The sequence below is a fragment of the Panthera tigris genome, chromosome A1 (genome assembly GCF_018350195.1).
Source record: "Panthera tigris isolate Pti1 chromosome A1, P.tigris_Pti1_mat1.1, whole genome shotgun sequence".
Lineage (NCBI taxonomy): Eukaryota > Metazoa > Chordata > Mammalia > Carnivora > Felidae > Panthera > Panthera tigris.
This window is the reverse complement of record NC_056660.1, coordinates 103,143,836-103,164,857: the sequence shown is the minus strand read 5'-3', so window position 1 is coordinate 103,164,857 and position 21,022 is coordinate 103,143,836. Positions and strand designations below refer to the sequence as shown.

Here is a 21,022-nt window from a genome sequence, read left to right as displayed (position 1 = left end):
TGAACAGGGGTTTTTGTCTCCATATTTATTGAGCTCACAAGATATTACCCACGTGGTGAATGTGAAGAAAACAACATATTACACACGTGAATGTGGAGAAAACAACCAGACAGTATTCATTAACTTGTATGTGTAAGAAGCAAAGGGTCTGGGGGGTAAGTGGAGTTTGTGAGTAAAGTACAATAGTATACTGGACTTAGATGGAAAGTAATTTCCTGCATGTGGTATAACAAGTTACTTGTGATCCCATTACAATAGCTCACTAGCTGACCTCAGGTGCTTTTGCCCCGTGGTGGTGGTTTTCTGCCCTAAGCTTTTTTTTAACCCATTTTTGTAAGTAGAACCTATTTCCCCACAATATATAATATATATAATAATATATGTTACATGTATATATAATAATATGTATTATATACATATGTAATAGTTTATATTATATACGTATAATATGTATACACAAACACACATAAATACATGTATATGTATATATGCCATATATATGTCATACATATGTCCACCTAGGCATTTATCAATTTTGTTATATTTTTGAAATAACCAAATTTTGGTGTTATGGTTTTCTTTTACTTTTAGTATGTTTTCTATTTTACTGATTTGGACATTTTTGATTAATCTTTTGTTTTTATTATGTTGCTTATTTATTTTTTTCATTTATTCTTGCTAGTTTCTTGTGAAGGTAGCTTTATTCTTTGTTAACATAAGCGTTTTAAGGGTATAAGTTTCCCTCTTAGGACTGCTTTCACAACATTCCCAAAATTTTGAAAAATTATGTTTTATTAATATTCACTTAGAAACATGTATGGTTTTCTTTGCAATTTGTTCCTTTACCCATAGGTTTCTCAGTATTTGGGAATGTTTTAGCTGTCTTATTGTTGGTTTATAATTCAGTCTCATGATAGTTGGAGAGTCTCTTCTGTATGTTTGCATCCTTTGAAATGTGTGGCTCAGGGCATAGTCTCTCCTGGTGGATGTTACATGTGTTCTTGAAAAAAGTGAATTGTGTAAGTTTTGTGTGCTATCTAAATGTCACTTAGTTGAAGTTGATTGATAGTCTTATTCCAATCTTTGATATTACAGCTGAATTTTTTCCCACTTGTTCTAACTTGATCAAGATATCATGGATAGAAGGGTGTTAAAATCTCCAATAATGATTGTCGGTTTATCTCTTCCCCCCCTTTGGTTCTGTAAGGTTTGCTTTATGTGTCTTGAAGTTCTTTTATTAGGCAAATAGCATTTAGTTTGCTACTATCTTCTTGATGAATTGATGAGTTGTTATTATAAAGTAAACCTTTCTATTTGTGGTAATGTTTTGTCTTAAAGTATACTTTTGTGAGATTAATATACACACGAGTTTACTTTTGCTTATTGCTTCCATGGTATGTTTTCCCATAATTTACTTTAAATCTATACCTGTGCTTATATTCAAAGTGCATATTTAGAAAAAAAAGATTTAGTTGGATATTGATTTTTTTAATCAATTTTTCCTCTTAGTTGGAGTGTTTAATCCATTCATATAAGTAAATAAACTCACAATGTACCTAATTGGGCTTATCTGTAATGTTAATGTTTGTTTCCTATTTGTGCTTTTGTTCCTGCTCTTTTGTTTCTTTTTCCCTGCCATCGGTACACACACACACACACACACACACACACACACACACACACACGTGCGCGCACACACACATTTAAGTACATACACATATACACACATTTTAGTATTTCATTCTTTCTTCTCTGATGGCTTTTTAAGTCCTAGTACCTTGTACAGTTGACCTTTGCAAATGTGAGGGATAGGGGTGTTGATTCCCTCGATAGGTGAAAATCCACGTGTAATTTTGACTTCCCAAAACCTTAACTACTAATAGCCTACTATTGGCCAGACTCCTTACTGGTAACATAAACAGTGGATTAACACATATTTTGTGTTATATATATTATATACTGTATTCTTACAATAAAGTAGGCTAGAGAAAAGAAAATGTTACAACAAAATCATAAGGAAAGTGTATTTACTGTATTTAGTGTTTATTGCAAAAAATCTGTGTATAAATGGACCTGTGTAGTTCAAATCATATTCTCTTTTGTGATGCTGGTGTATTACAATTTATCTTTAATTTTTCAACTTAGTTGAGTATTTTACCACTTCACATATAATGTAAGAATATTATAATAAAATAATTCCACTTACTATTACCCATTCTCTAATCCACTGCTGTCCTATATTTTACTTACACATATGTCATGAACTCTACAATATATTGTTACTTTTGTTTAGTGAGTTTTCTTTAAAAAATAAGAAGGAAAAGTAGTCTTTTAAATTTACCCATATATTTACTTCTCTTTGTTTTCTTCATTTATTTTTGTTCAAATGAATTCTCATCAGGTATTATTCCCTTCACCATGCATGACGCATTTTCTTGGCATCTCTTAGGAGTCTGCAGATGAATTCTTAGCCTTGTTTTATCTGAAAAAGGACTTTGCTTTCACTTTGTCAAGGATATTTTTACCAGATACAGAATTCTTGTTGACAGTGTTATTTTATATCCAGAAGTTAAAAGGTGTCATTTTATTGTTCACTGGATTCCATTATTCTTGTGTTTTTCTTGAATATATTGTTTCTCTTTTCCAGGGCTTTTATCTTATTGTTTTTCTTTTTTTAAGGTTTCCACAATTTGACTACGAGGAACTTAGTTTTGCATTTCTTTGTGTTTGTATTTTTGGGTTTTGATAAGCTCCTCCAAATATGTGGGCTGGTCTTCCAGTCATAGCTAGAAATATCGTGGCCAGTGATTGTTCAAATATGTTTTCTGTTTCATTCTCTCTTTACCTTTTGTGAGGTTTCACTTAAACATAGATCACTACACTATCCATAAGTCTTTGAGAACTATTTCTTTTCAATGCTTTTTTTTTCACTGTGCTTCAATTTGTATAACTACTATTATTCTATCTTTATGTTCATTGATTCTTTTCCTTGTGTCCAATCTATTGATCATATCTAATGAATTTTTTATTTCAAATACTATATTTTTCAGTTCAAGGATTTTCATTGTTTTCTTTTTTTTAATTTTTAATTTCCTATATTTTCATCTCTTCACTTCGCATACTTCATTTTCCTATGCTTTCTTTAGCAGATTTAATTTCAAAGTATGGGTCACCTCTAGATCTATTTCTATTTCATATTTCTTCTTTTAACCATTGTAATATTTTCTGGGTTGTCTTATTATAGTTGATTAATAGACATTGTGGATAACACATTGTAGAGACCCATTTTTCCTTTGTCTTTCTTTGAAAAATGCTACCTTTTGTTTTGAAAGGCAATTAAATTACTGGTAGATCACTTGGTCACGGCGGGGCTTTGTTTTAGGCTGTTGGAATGGTTCATTTCAGTTTTGCCTTTACTATTGGGATAGATTTCTTAGTTGTGGAACATGATCTTCACTCATAAGTTGTAGTCTTAATAGAATTTCAGTGTATAACTGTAAGTATTTATCAAGCCTCTATCACCCTGACGGATTGAATTCCTAAGTCTGTGTCCCAGGTGGTGGGCAGCTTCTGAAATCACCAGTTAATTTCTTTAAACTCTCAGCTCTTGTTTTTCCTGGACCTCTTAGACTTTCTCTAAGTTCAGGAGTCACCTAAGAATTTTAGCAGAGTTCGTACTTAGATTTTAGGATCTCTTCTGTGGATCCCATCTTTATCGGATTTTCCCTTTAACTTTCTTCTCTTTTGGAAGCCTTGAACTCTTAATGCCTGACTAGTCATCCCAGTAAAACTAGTATGTTCTGATGAAGCTGTATCATCTACTTCAACAGACCTGGAGACTTCGCTGAAGGTGGGGAATACATACATTTGGGTCTCATCTTAGTTCCCTTTTTTTCAGATTTCCTAACACCTATAGTTACTACCTGGTCTCCAGTGTTTTTGAACAATAGTTTTGTAATATTTTGTATACCATATAAAATTGCTCTTGGTAGGAGAGTTTTCTAATATAAGCTACCTTGTCATTACCTGAAACCAGAACAAATTTAATATTTTTGTTACAGAGTTCTGAATGGAATTTTAAATCTCGGGATTGTGGTCAAAGTCTCCAACTTGAGGACAGTATATACTAAATAATCTTCAGATGTTCACCAAACCTAATATGGATAGCATAACTCCTCAATCAATAAGTAAAATTTCAAGAGAACCACTCAGAGATTGGGAATGGCTACACACAGGAAAAATTGGTAAATAATTATTTGCTTGGATATTTCCTTAGGAGATAACAATTGCTGATGTATCTCTGGGCTGTTGATACATGCAAAGGAATAGGACCGAGAAAGCAGTGATTGAATTAAAATATAAAATCCAAATTTCTTCCTTGCTGATTCAAACTGTTTAATGTGCTAGGTACATGACACTGATTTTATCATGAGGATCTAAGATGATACATGTGAAAAATGAAACATGGACTGGTCTCAGGAGTGAGCTTTGCCAAAACAGAGTTGTGGAGTGGGTACTGTAATCTGGTTATTCCTACTGTGAACCCATTCAATTCAACGATATATTTTAGGTGTGTGTAATATAGTCGAAGTACTTACTCTTTAACAATTGATTTTTTTTCAATTGCCAAATAATTTATATAGTAGGCATAATTTACAAGTATAAGGCAGAAGTAGAAATCTACCATTTCCAATTCATTGATATTAAGTAATCATGTGTTATAAAGAGAAAACAAATGCAAATTGTTGGATTCTGAGGCAAAGGTTACATTGTTGGTATCTTTAATTTTTGTGCATTCAGTTTGAAAAACATTTTTATTTTGTTTATGGTTTATCTTACTTAACTTTTAAAACCTTGAAAATTGACTGAAGAGTGTACTTTTAACATCTTAAGTCTGTGCCTCTGTTGTTCGATACCTGTATTGTTGAAAATTTCAGGCTAGTGTCTGAATCGCTGAGGTTTATCATGATAAATTGTGTGCAGACTCTATTTTCTGGACCTCAGTGTCTTGTCCTATAAACCATGAGAAGTGGACTTGATCTCTGAGGTCCCTCTCTTTTTATGAATCTCTCACTGCCACCTGCTGAGTTTTTATAGACAAATGCTGGTTTCAACCAACACTACTGTTCCGAAGAACTCTGGATAAACACTTGAAGGGTGAAGGGGCAATTTGGATGACTCATCCACACTTCTAGACTGGTTAGTTTGATACCAGTGACCACAACACATGAAAACACTGCTGTGAGGTGATGACAGGACTTTTCTCTAAGCATTTTGTCACATAACTTTCGGATGAACTTATTTGAAAAAACTTTTCCATCTTTAAGGCCTTTTTGTCACACTCACAGACACAAACATACACACAGCTGTTGTGTTTACAAATCTAATTGTTTTGCTAATAGTATAGAGAAGTGGTCTTCAACCAGGAGATTTTTTTTTCCCTTAGGTGGCACCTGGCAATATCATGGACTTTTTTATTTGTCACAGTTGGGGAATGTGAGTTATCAGCATCTACTGGGTAGGTATCAGGGATGCTGCTGAAAATTCTACAATGTGTAGTGCAGTCTCATAATAAAGAATTATCTGACCTAAAATAACCACGGTGTCAAGTTTGGGAAACCCAGACCTAGAGAGAAAAGTTTTAGATTGATGGTAGCCAAGCCAAATCCATGTGAAGCAAATAATAAAATTCAATTCAACAATATATGTTAGGCATTTGTAATGTAGTTTAAGTACTTACTGTTTAATAATTTAATAATTATAACCATATTTTAATTAATAAATTAATACTTAATTATTTTAACATTTAATTAATATTTAATATCAATATTAATAAACAATTAAATATTAATAAGTATATAAATATAATAAATATAAATATAATCAATAAATAATTAATTTAGCATTTCAAAAGTTAATCAATTCAATTAATATTTAATAATTGTAATTATATACAATTGCATATAATTATAATTGTTTATAATATAATTATAAATTATGATTATAATATATGATTAAAATATGGTTATATTATAATTATAATTTAATAGTATATGATTAAAATATGAGTATATTATAAATAATTATAATTTAATAATTGATTTTTATAGATTGTGTTGCCTTTCTCCATTTTTTTTTGTCACGTTGCTAGCTGCCTACTCTATAAGGAAAAATCTAGTACTTTGATCCCTTTCTTCCCTTTTGTCTTTCTATGTTTACTATTTATTCATAAAGGGAGTCTTCATTTCTAATCATAAACTGAAGTTATGCTGTAACGGGGATTAGTATGAGCAAAAGGGCAATGCTACACTCGAAAAATGTCAGAATATAGGGCACACAGTTTTCTTGTCTTCATTCCAAGGGGATGGAGGAGCTATCTGTCCCTCACGATGGTAGATGGCAGCAGGTTAAATCAAGGCCTTGGTCACACAGTATTTAAAAATAGCAAGAATAGAAGGAGGCCAAAATGCAAAGATATTTGGGATACTGATCTTAGGTAAATTTTGTTTAAACTGAAAGGTGAATCCACAGAGCCATCTGAATTCAAGCAAGTTAGTGAGTAATATAAGGACTTTTATATAGGAACTGACGGAACGTTTCTCTAGAATCTGTGGGGCATCACTTCTCTTTGCATGTAGAGCTTCACAGGATCAGAGATTTCATATGAGTTTGTACTGTGTTCACAGTTAAGGTCTGCCATGAACTAGTTATGTGAAATTAGAAATTTGTTCTCAATTGTTTTCTCATCTGGAAGTGGACTTAATATACCATTTGGGTCATAAAGATGTTGTCAAGAGTAAACAATGTAAAATAGGTAAAAATTACAGCATGATGCATAATTGAGTAAATTATCAGTAATCGTGACCCATAGTTATCAACAGTTATACTCCAAGTGACTGCACATTTTTAAAAATTTTTAAATTTATTTATTTACTTAGAGAGAGAGTGAGAGAGAGATAGAGAGCCTGAGTGCAAACGGACGAGAGGCAGAAAGAGAGGGAGAGAGAAAATGCTGTCAGCACAGAGCTCGATGCAAGGCTTGATCTTAGCAACTGTGAAATCATGACCTGAGCCAAAACCAAGAGTCAGATGCTTAACTGACTGAGCCACCCAGGCACCCCTGATCTTCCCTTTTCAGGCACCCCTGATCTCTTCCTCACTTTTATCATATCTTTGTTTAAACATCTTAATTTCAAGTATGGCCTTTTTCTGGCTGTTTAAACCTCTAATATTTCTTAGTATTTTGTATATCCCTTCTGGCTTTTTTTGGTAATAGTTAACATTGTTATACAACATTTAATTTGTTTTTATTTCTTAATTTTTGTCTTCTGCAATAATATAAGCTTTTTCAGGTCAAGGAGTATTTTGTCTATTTTATACGTCATGGTATCCTCAGAGTCTGTAACCTAGTACAGAGCAGGCACTCAACTGCTCAGTATTTGTGGATGAATGAATAAATAACAAAATTTGTTCTGCAAGGAAATGATGTAGCCCTCTGTCTTTCTAACCTGTGCATGTTCTTTTTTTCTCATTGGCAGTTGAATTATCCCAAGTTTTCTTGTACTATGACAATTATTGACAATTTATTATGACAATAGGAAAAGCACTTTAATTTCTATTTGACAGAAAGGGTTCATTACTCTGTGATGGGATAATATTTTGAAATAGGAACTGGTGGCCTTTCTCTTTGTATTTCCTATAAACCTGACCTATTTCCCACTTGGTCAGGAGCCAGAACTTGCCACATCCATGCCTTAGGAAAAGTTTGTTACAGCTGAAAAGAGGAGTAACAGTTTAGGTTTCAAAATCATAGGACCCAAGGGAACTCAAAGCTATGAAAACATGTAGCAACTCAGAGCAAGATTTCCTTCCCTTGTAAGTAGCATAGATTCCCTGGGTGATGGGGAATTGGAGAGTCAGGGGCAGAATTAACAGGGAATAGGTGGCAGGAGAGAAAGGGAGATGTTTACCTTGGCTCTCTGTTGGCATAGCAATTCCAGATAGATTTGAAAATGCAAGTACAGAGAGAACCCATGCTTCATTTTCTGACTAGTAATCAAGACAGAAGAAGGGCTCTAGAGTGAAAATGGCCATGTGGTTGACCTGGGAAGATGGACCTGAGACACCCTGACCCCCTCATGACATTACTGTGATCTTGGCAAACTCACCTCTGCATCCCATACCCTTTCATTTCCTGCTTTCAGGATGTCCATCACTCTTTGTTAGCATGACCAAGTTTTCATGGGCTGCTGCTGTTTTGTGGGCTCCTCACTCATGACTGCCCAAAGATGCTTCCTCTCTTCTCTGTGAGAGGAAAATGGCCCTCATGTCCTTAATGTACAAATCCCCTTTGTTGACATCAAGTCTTATTTCTAGAAGGCACTTCCATTTTATGAAAATCTCTCCTGCAAGTCTATGTAGTATTTACTTTTCACTCTCTTGTGAATAGTTCTTTCTTGATAAGAAAAGTAGAGAATTTTCGAATATAGTTGGGATTTTTACTCCAATTATTCTAGGCCCATGGTTTTGTGTAAGGCTCATCTTCTGACATACCAGAAGCAGTGCAAACCAGTGAGATTTTTTGCATTTGCTCTTCTGGAAATTTCTTTACTTCAACCAGTACTCTTTTGGAGTGAAAAACTTTTCTTTCCCCCTGCATTATTAAAACCTTCCCTCAACAGAGAATTATCTAGCAATCCATGTCCCCAGCCCATCTCCAAAGCCTCATTGGGTTTATTGGCAGGTGAAATGGTTTGCAGATCTTAGGATGTGGAAAGAATGGCTGATTTCCCTGTCAACTGTGTTAACATGTCCTTTCTTCATTTTCTGGTTCATTGCCTGCTGCCTGCCTTGTTGCCTTACAATTGGGCTCAGGAGTATCAAGATAACCAGTTATTTCAGTGGTCTCTTATGATTGGATATGCCACATTTCTGCCAGAATACTGCATGCTGGCTATGTTTCTAGCCATTGCATCTCTGATTGGGAGTCAATTTCCACTTGTTGGCTGATTGTGTTTACTGAGAAGACCTAAAATACTTTATATCTAGACCTCCATATCTGAGTGGGAGATATTCATTAAAACTTCACAGCTGCCACAATAGCTGCAGTAAAAGAACCAGGCTCAAAACATCTGTGTCGAAGTAGTGTGGTTCTGTGACAGTAATCCAGGTAGATGTGAAACAAAAATTTCCAAAAAACAATGGCAGTGTAAATTGAGTAAATTTCTATTCACAAATAGAAAGAACATTAGAAAATAAAATCAGAACTATTTTTACTGGATAGGAATAGTGAGATATAAGGATGACTTTCATTTGTTTATTTTGAGAAAGAGAAAGGGGGAGTGAGAGTGTGTATGTGTTCACACATGGAGGAGAGGCAGAGAGAGAGAGGGAAAGAAAGAATCCCAAGCAGACAGAGCCCTATGTGGGGCTTGATCTCATGAACCGTGAGATCATGACCTGAACTGAAATCAAGAATCAGATGCTTAACTGACTGAGCCACCCAGGCATCAAATAAGGTTGAGTTTTTTAAAAAGTTTATATATTTATTATTTTAGCTTCACTGTAAGTTAGTATTATTTATTATCAAGGAAGTGGAACACAAGGGTTGGATAGGTATGTGTCACATGAGAGAAAGATGAACTGTTGTTAGTTGTTGACCATAATCATGTGTAGACAGTGGTGATAACCAAATTAGAACGCTTCTATCTCTATAACTGATTACAATTATTATTGAGAGCATAGGTGTTTGTAAATTGTTTTAAGTGTACCTGAAAACAGATGGACTCGACAGTGTCACATATAAGCCAGGGGTCACATATAAGCACCCATGTTGTGTTATTTTATTAAGCAGAATAATTTAGATGTCATAAAACTGGCTTCTAAACATCCCTGGTGCTCTCTCAGCCTTTACACTATTGATGTAATATGAACAAGATTAACAGCTTAAAAAAAAAATCTCCTTTCTATGAACATATGAAATCAATAGACCAAGACAAGTGAATCATCTTTGATTTGGGCTTTAAATTCACATTTCCTCTTTTGAAATTCTATAGAGCTGCTTAGCTTAATCCCTGCACAAAGAAAGGCAATTTAAAACTATCAAAAGGTCCAAAGCATCTGCCTTCCCTGGGAAAAATTCTCGATGGCCTATCTGCCTAGTAACATTTGTTTAGGTGCTGGAGTGACAGGGTCATGCCTCGGCCTGCTTACTTTTCTCTGAGTCTCTCTTTGCAGATATTTCTGCCTATTGACAATTATATATTTATGTTCATTCATTATGATTCAGATGTGGAAAAAGATGCGCATATCAGCAACTTGGGCAAAGGTGACTTGACGAGAATTGAGCCTTCTCTTAAGCCCACTGTTTTTGTCCAACTTCTGTAAATATCACAGAAATTAGAAGCCTCCTTTAAAACTACCTACATTCTCTAAAAATGTTAGAAGAACGCTCCTTCCATTTTGCATTTTTCTATTTTAAAATAAATTCACATGGGAAACTGGATGATGTGATGTGGCAGTATCATCAAATTCTGTCCTTTTTATTTTTTAGTTTTTTAATGTTTGTTTCTGAGAAAGACAGAGACAGAGTGTGAGTGGGGGAGGGGCAGAGAAAGAGGGAGACACAGAATCCAAAGCAGGCTCCAGGCTCCGAGCTTTCAGCACAGAGCCTGATGCAGAGTTTGAACCCATTAGCGGTGAGATCATGACCTGAGCCAAAGTCATTTGCTCAACTGACTGAGCTACCCAGGTACCCCTGGGTACCCCTAAATTCTGTCATTTTTTTTAAAGTTTATTTATTTTGAGAGAGAGAGCATGTGTGTGCAAGTGGGAGAGAGGCAGAGAAAGAGACAGAGAGACAGAGAGAATCCCAAGCAGTTTCCATGCTCACTGCCTCAATGCAGAGCTGGTCCAGGGCTCAGTCTCAAAACTGTGAGATCATGATCTGAATTGAAATCAAGAGTCAGTTGCTTAATCGACTAAACCACCCAGGAGCCCTAATCTGTGCCCTTTAATAATAGAGTAAAAGAGCAGAATTCAGCTAGCATAATACATTCAATTCAATCATTCAACAAATATTTGTAGAGTAACGATTCTCTGCAAGCCCTTTGCTAATTGGGGAACAAAACATACGAAGAATCCTGTCTTCATGTAGTTTATGTTCCAGTGAGAGGCACTGATAATAACACGTTCATTCATATTTGTATCTTCAGCACCTGTTACCCAGAGAGTGTCCAGTAAGTATGTGTGTATGGAGTGAGCGAAAAAGTGAATTCTGGAATCCATGAAGGACTTCAAAGTGATTGTTATTCCTGTTCTATTTTTCAGAAATTATTTCAGGAAACAAAATTCAGTTATAGAAAACTACCTGGTATATATACCAGAGCCGAGATGACATACACGCAGAGTAGTGCTGGCTACATCTGGCACTGTGGTCACTAGTCTGTGGCTGATTCCTTATTAACAGGTATAGATATAATACTGGGTTTTTATTATAAAAATAAGTAGAATATAAATAATTTTGGATTGGATTTTTTGGTTAAGACCTCCTTCATAGTCTTCTAAGATTAAACAGCCATTTTTTTTGCAGTGAATCTTTTTTTTTTTATTCGTATAATTTTTTTTTTTTTTTTTGTCACAACCAGGCATTCTGTTAGCTGCTGGGGATACAAAAATGAACAAGACATAGCCCCCATCGCTTGAAAAGCATAGTTTAGTCTTAGATTTTAAGGGGGCAATTAACATGAAGTCAATCACAATATAGTATGATATATATAAAGTGGGGCAAGATGGGAGCGGTAGGTAAGTATAACTTTACTTTTTTTTAAATAATGCCTATTGAACAGTTCTATCTAGCCACATACAAAATCAGTGGCTCTGAGTGCACAAGAGGAAAGCACTGTAACTTTTCTAATGTGGTCCTTTTTCCCCCTGTTAAATTCAATTTAAACTGATTTGGGGTTGACTTTTAGCTCCTTTGTACCAGTTCTGTGGTTATGGACAAGTATCCTAAGACTTGCTTTGTCAATTTATTAAATAAAGATAATGATGCCTACCTCAAAAAAAAAAAAAAAAAAAAAGCTTAGGAAGAATAATTTTGAAAACATATATGTAAAGATACTAGAATATATCTAACAGACTCCAAAGTAGGTACTGTTTATTATACCTCACATTATCTTTGATAGCAAATGTCAAAATTTAGAAATTGCAGACCATGGGTGATTGTGAAAAATGTATTTCCTCTTTATCATGCCCAAATCTCTCTGATTGCTACTCCACAAGGGAAATAGCTGTTCTTTGAGTGAGTAGGAAAATTAGTGTTCTCATGTTAAAAGTAAATGCACTTATGTGGTACTGTACTTAAGAAACCCCTTTCTGAGTGTATGCCATGTTTCTGATAATATGGAAAATAAACATTTTTGCTTTTCTGTCATCAGAGTACATTATGCAAGGAGATGTTACTAGGAATGTTCTATACCTATCAGAGATCAGATGTGTATATGAACTTCTCTTATTTCACCTATTTATCTGGGGGCACAGGCCTTGCTGGATAACTGGCTTGGTTTTAAAATGTGATCCTGCTTCATTTAAGAACTGAAAGAAAACAGACACATAAATTTTCTAGTGGTCAAAGAAAAGAAAAATGACACATTAGTGACAGCTCAGTGAGAGTGTATTTCACATCCTCCATGTCATGCATTTTACTCTTGGTACAATTTATATGAACAAAATATGTCGTTAACGGGAGCTTATCATATATCCTAGGTTAAAACATTTAAAAAAAACCTGGTTTTATGCAAAGCTCTGTATTTGTTTTGTAACACAGTGAAATCCCAACAATATCAGCTTCTCTCAGTCCAAGTTCACATCATTATATAGTTATAAAATATACTTTTCTGTATCTATATATTAATTTTATGAGTAAAATAATATAATTTATATTTGAAATCAATTAGAATATTGCCTTAAAAGATACCATGTTCTCTGTATAAAGCCAAAAATAAAACATTGAATTTCAATTAAGCAGACATATTGGTTCCAGAAGATATATAATTTACTTGGAAGCCATCCAAATAAATGTATTATTTTTTGTTAAAATGCTCTAGCTTTACTTTTTATGAGTGCTGAACAGACCTTTCTGATGTTCACTGGGCTTTGTGGCATATGTCCTGACGAGTATTGTTTTTCAATGTCTGTTGCATAACAAAAAGCTGGAGTTGATCCCTGCGTGCAGTGTGGTTTGTCTCTTTTGAGTTCACAGGCAACAATAACCTCTCATCATGATTACAGAGTCTCTTGCAGAAAGATGGGTCTAATCCCAGTGCTCCATCAACTCAGTAATCTATTCCAATCAGTATGTGATGGATTTGACAGGCCATCTCTAGCCAAGTGAGACACATTCAGGCAGGTCAAGCAACTTAGCAGTTTGTGCAAAATATTGGGGCATATCCTTGTGCTGCATAAAAAACTATACATGCTAAAATCATGTCTGGTTTTTGTTGATAGAGAACAGATATAACAAGTGTCCAGAGCTACAGTTCACAACACCCCCATTATTCTAGTCATTGGACACATCCATTCAACAATAAAAATTAAGGACAAATAACCTGAGGTATTACATTTGTAACAATGGCAATAATTCAAGGTTATTAAATGAGCTAATTGTTGCAATACATGAGATTTTCTTAAAGCATTTTTATGTTTCTTACAAATCCCTCACTTCTGAAGATCATGAATCAACCCTCACAATTCAATTTTGAAAGGCATAAATAAATAAATGTATATAAATATATATTTAAAGATACAGTTTAAGATAGCAAGCATCATCTTTCTTTATATATTAAATGTAATAACAAGAAAAGGACTCATTTAAAAAAGAAATCATGGTATTCTTCAAATCTAGCTCCTGTACGAAGTCATTTCTTATTCTCAAGACTGGGAAACATGGAAAGAAGCCCTTCTATGGAATATGTCACACTTGAAGATTTTATTTTAACTAGGGAAGATTAGTCTCACTTATGTATTTTTTTTTCCTTCTTTATATTAGCACTTACAAGACAAGGAAAGAATTTAGAAACCTGTAATTACTCAATATATACGTATCGCTCTAGCTGATAATAATGATAATGAAATACAAAATGTCTTTTATAAGAGGCAGAATCAAAACTTAAAATCCACAGATAATAAGTGGTGTTTCATGTTTTTGTCCTAGGGACAAAATCAGTTGTGAATTTAAAGTGTTTCTTAAGATAAAATAGAAGTCATGTAAAATAGTTCAACGTTACTTACCCTATTTCACAAGCCTTTTTTCTTTTTTAAATACACACCCTGGCAACTTACTTTGGGTATGTTTGATTTAACTGCCATTTGAAAGATTTCAGTATACTCCAAATACTAGAATAAAAACAACTTAGTAAATGTACTTCAACTACTTTTGATGTCTGATAAAAGCAGGTTTAGGGAAATTTTTGAAAGGATATCAATTTAAAGTGCTTACTTTTCATGCTCTACTGTTTCCTGACTTTTCCCCCTAGAGCTCAGCTGGCTCCCATGATTTAACAGCAAGATTTAAATAAAAAAGAAATCCTAATCTTTCCATCCTTCTTTGCCTTAGGGCTAGATTGTACACAGTAGCTGTTAATCTAAAAGTTTTATCTAAGATTTTGAAAAGCAGCTTTGCATGTGATGTGAAAATAGCATAACCTCAAAGCACTAAAAGTGTTTTCCATTTTCTCTAATGAGAATGTAAATCAAAGAAGCAGAATTCTTGTACAAATGTATCTTGAGTCTTTAGTGGCCACGTAACTGTAAGTGGGTGCATCTTAATACTAGCCTCTGTTCCTACCCACTCCCCAGCACCTGGTGGGTGGATTTGCTTGAAGTAGCTGGAGGGTGTTTGGCTAAAAATACATTGGAAACAAACCATGGTGTTTGTGGCAGCACTGAAGTGAATCTTCTGTTACCGAATACCTGCACAACCTTTTAATTCGGTAATGTCCTTTATTGTTGGATTTCTGCTCATTGTAGTGAGTGGAGACTGTTCTTTGGGTTTGGCACTTTAATCACTGGAGTGTATCAACAAATTCCCTGTTGACCATAATAAAGGAAGTAACTGGTTTTAAATAAAAGAACCTTTCTTATAATAAAGGTAGAACTTAAGACACAGTAAGAGGTCTGATTTGGAAAACACTAAGTAGATTTTTGCTATGATTGGGAAGGGAAGAATATCTTTAGAAGCTATTTAGTAAGATACATCTGAGGCAAGAAAATGCTGTGCTTAGTCTCATCAGAAGATGATGGCACATTCTTGTTCTTAACCCAGAAAAGAAATAGAAAAGAACTTTAAAAAGAATTAAAAAAAAAAAAACAACAACTGGCAAAGCCTGTAAACATTTCCTTCTCGGTATGTTTCATCCATCATTCGTTAATTTTCATCAGGTTTCATGGATACGAATTGTAGGATTGTTTTGGAAGTAATTGAACTGGGCTAAGGTTAGAGGTAGCTTCTAACTTAAACTTAACCATTTAACAGATTCCTTCCAAAGACTGAGAATCTACATTAAAAGAAAAATAGCAGCAAGGGAGCTAGCTAATGTCTCTGAGCTGTGTAATTCCGCCCTTGACCACCCGTGTCATTGTCACCCCACAGAACCTTGAACTCTGCCTGCCAGAAATCTGCATTAAGACACTGCCCTGACTCCCACTGCTTTTCAAGGGTCTCTGTGGGGGAGCAAAACCGAGATTAATATGCGTTGAAAAATCAGATGCCCTCAGCACATTTTTGTCTGACCTTTGCACAGTTAAACGAAAATATTTCCTCGCTGGGAGTTTTTGGCTTCATGTCAGGTTTGCAGGAGGAAAAAAAAAAAAAGTTCTCACAGTATAAGGAAGAAGGGATGCTCATCAGTGCACCTTGACAGATATTAGTAGTAGAGAGGTGATTCCAGGCAGGCTTGTCTCTCCTTCCTTTCCTCTGCTCTTGGTGTTCTACCCTGGGGCAGAATAACTGATGGAAAATTACATGTATAGAAGAGTTGAATACTGCTTTAAAATGCCAATAAGGCAAGCTTGGGAGCAGACAATAGAAGCTTTATTTCATTTTATTTTATTTTGCTCTGGAATGTTCTGTATGCCAAAGCCTGTGGCGGAGCTAGGTGAGTAGGAGAAAATCAGACATGTAGAAAGTTAACCTTGAACAAAGAAATCACCAAAAGCTTCATGTCTGCTGTGCGGAAAGCTTTTTCAGGGGCAAAGCCAAATCAATTGCCATGAAATATGTGGCTAACACAAATGCAAAAGATTTTCCTCCCTTCCCTCCACAAAGATTTTTCATAGTCTCTTTCTTCTTCTTCCCTTTTTTTTTTCTTCTTGCCCAAAGTGCCCGAGGGAAGTTACGCAGGCTAGTAGCAAGAGATTGGCATTGTCTTTGTCTTGTGAACATTGTGGGCTTTAGGGCTAAGCTGGATCCTGCCTGCTCCCTTGTCTTCTGTCCATCTTTCACCCATGGAATCTGGGGGGACTCTGCTGTCACTGTCTTGCCAAGATGGGAAAAGAATAGGCAGTGAGTGAAGGTTGTTACTATGTGTCAAAGTCTAGAGGAGAGGCAGTCAAGATATAAAAAAAAATGAAAGTCCTGGAAACCAATGTTGTTGATCTGAGAGAATGTAGCTCTGAGAGGGGCTAGGTATGATGGTCTGGGGTTGCATGATGCCATGGGGGAATTCCATTATACGGCTGGGTAGGAGTTTAGTCGTTGTCCAGCCTGGTAGCCTAACCTTGGATTTGTGTAGGTCATTGCCTGAGCATAGCAAGCAGAAGCAGAGAGGTGGCCCAGAGTCAGTGTCCTGTAAAGAGAGGAGGGAAAAAAAGGGCAAGAAAATCCCTCTCAGTATTAAGAGCAATCTAATTTTGAACAGAAAAGCTTTCAACTTGTTTTGCCTGTTAGAAGAAAGCTAAATAAGGAGAATGAATTTTAGTTCAGTTTTCTCTATTTTTTTCCCCTTCCCTATCTTTTCTTTTTCAAGTGATAGAACCAAGTGGTTTTTTGTTTTGTTGTGTTTTTTGGTGAGAAGGAAGTTGACTATATTCGACCACCAGAAATCCACCTTATTGTTCATTTGTAATGGGAACAGTCTTTCAAAACATGGAAGTTATAGTGATCCAATGGACCTGGTTCTGTGTTGTTTGTGTGGACGTGTGCCTTTGTCTCCCTGCTCAGAATCCTCATGGGAGGCTTCCGTTGAGAATCCCTTTCTGTTATAAAAAATCCCTGGAACCATTTGGTGAGACCTCCGAGAATAAAAGGTAATATGGTAAGATAGGTGCTTCCTTGGCCTTGGCTTCCCTAAACAGTTCAATTAGCTGTCCTAGGACGAGAAAAATGGAAGCTGTGGTCACAAAATGTTGTCCTAGCTGCAGACTGAGGGTCTTTTGATATATTAACATCATTAATAATAACATGTCCTGTGTCGCTTTTTGGGGTTAGTAGAGAATGTGAGGATTATTTGAATTGATAAAACTTGTTTTCTGTGAATGTTATTGATTGAATTAGAAATGGTGTGCTTTGTGGGGGTATTCTTCCTCATCATTAAAATAATTCACGCTGTCAACACACCTTGAAAAGATTAAAGCGAATATACCTTGAGGTAATTAACAGGGAGGAATTACTTCATAGACTAGAAACAGACATTCTGCTATTTTTCTCTTTTCCAACCTGATTGTCTTCTTACAAGGAATGATTCTGCCACCTTGAGCAGCATGCTCTCCTTGTTTTTTCCCCACGAGGAAACACTAATCAGTTTCTGATTACTGTCTTATGCTTGTCAGGAGGTAGATGGAAGTTTCAAGAAGAATTTAAGAGAATTTGTAAACTCTAGCTCAGGGAATTGAGTGAACATATAAAATGGGGGAAGTTAGTCACCAGGGTGATGGGTTAGAAATGGGTTTTTATATTTTGCTAAAAATAACACTTTTTTTAAAGGAGCTCAAAGAAGCATGATGGTGCTTTAGCCAAACTACTTGCATTTCTCTTTTACCTTAAAATTTGGGTTTTTAATATATTTTGGGGGATACCGGTTTTAGGTAAAGTTCAGGGAAAAGCAAAAGTTTATCACAATTTAAGAAAATAAGATGTAATCTTGAAAACTAATAAATCATTAGGAGGGATGAAATTGAGCTCAAGTTCTTTCTGATGTATCTGTTTCTGCTTGATGATGTATAGCTTGATTCAGTCCCACATCCAGATGTTGGTTTATCTTAAGTTATTTCTTTTGAGTTCGAAAATTATTATTCATAGACCATTGAGGCTGTCAGAAAATGCATCATGGCTTTGTAAGGCAGTTATGCATAGTTTTAGATTAAACATTAATCTGAAATTATGAAGGGATTTCTCACAAAAGATATTAAGTTCAACATTCATACTACATTAAAAACATGGAAGGTTGAATATTATTAACTTGAGAAATAGCAGCAAATGGATTATCAATTTACTTCTTGGTTATAGACCACTTAGAAATATATTCCTTCATGTGCTGAATGTATTTTGTATATTGCCCAAAACTATTATTGGTTTCTTTCACTGGTAAGTGGAGAAAATTGGTCATATTGAGATTCAAACTTCAGGTGACCGAAACGTTTACATCACAGATCAATCTTCTTAAGAAACCTTATTGTCTTACATATTAAATTAAAAGTTTTGCTATTCTATGGGGCGCCCGGGTGGCTCAGTTGGTTAAGCATCTAACTTCGGCTCAGGTCTTGATCTCACGGTCTGTGAGTTTGAGCCCCATGTTGGGCTCTGTTCTGACAGCTCAGAGCCTGGAGTCTGTTTCAGGTTCTGTGTCTCCCTCTCTCTCTCTGCCTCTCCCCTGCTCATGCTCTGTCTCTCTCTGTCTCAAAAATAAATAAAACATTAAAAAAAAAGTTTTGCTATTCTAGCCCTTAACTTACAAGTTGAAATCATATAAGGTATCGCTATATTGCTGGTGCATATCACTTCAGCGAACCATCTGAAATTATGGAAATGGCACTGACTGGAATGATCATGCTCATGAAGAAATGCTTTCATCATTTATTGATCATATGAAACACTCTTGAGTGTCACTATCTTTGCTGTTGTCGATTGTTGTTTGGCATAGTCCCTAAAAATTGTAAATTAAATGGCTTTGGTTTTATCATCTTCTTAATTTTATCATTTGTTCAGTACTAAGCCATGAAGGTATATATTGTTGTCTAAAACAATAAAATAGTGTAAGGATTGACTTTCAGATATAATCTTTTATTATTCACTGGATAACACCTAGCTTTGTTAGCACATAACTGTGCTTCATTGGTACTGATTTCAGTGCATGTTTCCTAATCTGTAACTGTATCATGATTCGTGACACAGTGAGCTTAAAAAAAAAAAAAAAGACTTCTTCCTGGGGAACCCTGGTGGCTCAGTCATTTAAGCATCCGACTTTTGATTTAAGCTCAGGTCATGATATCATGTTTCATGAGTTTGAGCCCTACATCGGGCTCTGCACTGACAGTACAGAGCCTGCTTGGGATCCTGTTTGTCTGTCTCTCTCTCTCTCTCTCTGCCCCTCCCCCTCTTGTGCTGTCTCTATCTGTCTGTCAAAAAATAAACTTAAAAGTCTTCTTCTTTGGTATGGACTTCTGGAGGTATTTAAAATGATGTTTACCAAGTACTTCCTACCCATATCTACCACACTTAAACTAAGAGCTATTTATAATAGGAACATTAGTTCTATCCAAATGTAAAGTGGGAAATCTAGTAGTATGATTTTCAACATTCAAAGCAGTGATGTTATGTGACATCCCATAGTCATTTAACATAGGAGTCTTGCCAATATTCCAATCTGCTTTCTCTCAGAGGAGGATATTTTACATTTAATTAGTGGATGGCTTTGCTTTTTTATATGCTTAAGAGCAGTACAACTTTGCATGATGCTTCTATAGTTTTAGTTTTTTTTCTCTGCCTTTAGTGACAAAAAAACATAAATTTCACATTAGAAAACTGTACTTAGGATTTATTATGTAAAAATTCAGTTGTTTACTAGGAGATGTGCCATGTTATGCTGGGAAAATTTGGAGAAAATCCTGTATGATTTCATTCCTTCAAATGGGCCTTAAGATGCTAAGCACTAATTGCTTGTGAGAACACTGGGCACTATAGTTACGGTCCCTGTCCTTGGAGAAGATAAATAGAATATTGCACTTTTTGTAATAAACCTGTTTGCTGAAAGGTAAAAAAACTGAAGGAGCATTGTTACTATTTCTCTTTGAAGTTACTCCCAACTTGCAGTTTTTTTAAGTTCTTCTGAGTGAGACTGTCTGCAGTAACATGGCTGTTTTTCCCCAATGGTTGAAGAGAGCTTCCTAATCTATTTTTTTAATGTTTGTTTGTTTATTTTGAGAGAGAGTGAAAGAGAGAAAGTGAGTGAGCAGGGAAGGGTGGGGGGGGGAGAGAGAGAGAGAGAGAGAGAGAGAGAGAGAGAGAGAGAGAGAAAAGGAGAAAGAAAGAGAGAGAGAATCCCAAGCAGGCTCTGTGCTGTTAGCCTGGAGCCCAACGTGGCACTCGATCCTGTGAACCATGAGATCATGAGCTGAAGCTAAATCCGAGTCAGCTCCTTAACCCAGGGCCCCCCAAATCTCCGTTCTAATTAAAATTAACCATCACTACTGCTGTTCTGACCTGGTCTACAAGGAGTTTGGAACATGCCACTGCTAAGCATGCCAATCTGACCTATCGATTATTTTGAGTTAAAGGCGCTGGAAAAACCTCGAATAAAGGAAAAATACCTTGCTCTTTCTTATTAAAAGAAGGAGATAAAGTTCCTATATGAACGATGTTTTCCATATACCAGAAGGCAAATAACATTCTAATTATGAAGGATGAAAAGTTGACACCAAGAGAATCTTATACAAACAGACCTTGTTAAAAAAATTGTTATCTTCCTGTAGCTTTTGCACTTAGCTTAGTCATGTTTCCACAATTGTGTCTCCTTGTTCAACATAATAT

The 21,022-nt window shown here is 35.4% G+C and overlaps 1 long non-coding RNA gene across 1 annotated transcript in view; it reads left to right on the top strand.

The window, feature by feature from the left end:
• The window catches only part of LOC107180162, a 364,692-nt gene that overhangs the window by 73,097 nt on the left and 270,573 nt on the right, over positions 1-21,022 (top strand). The window lies entirely within an intron of this gene.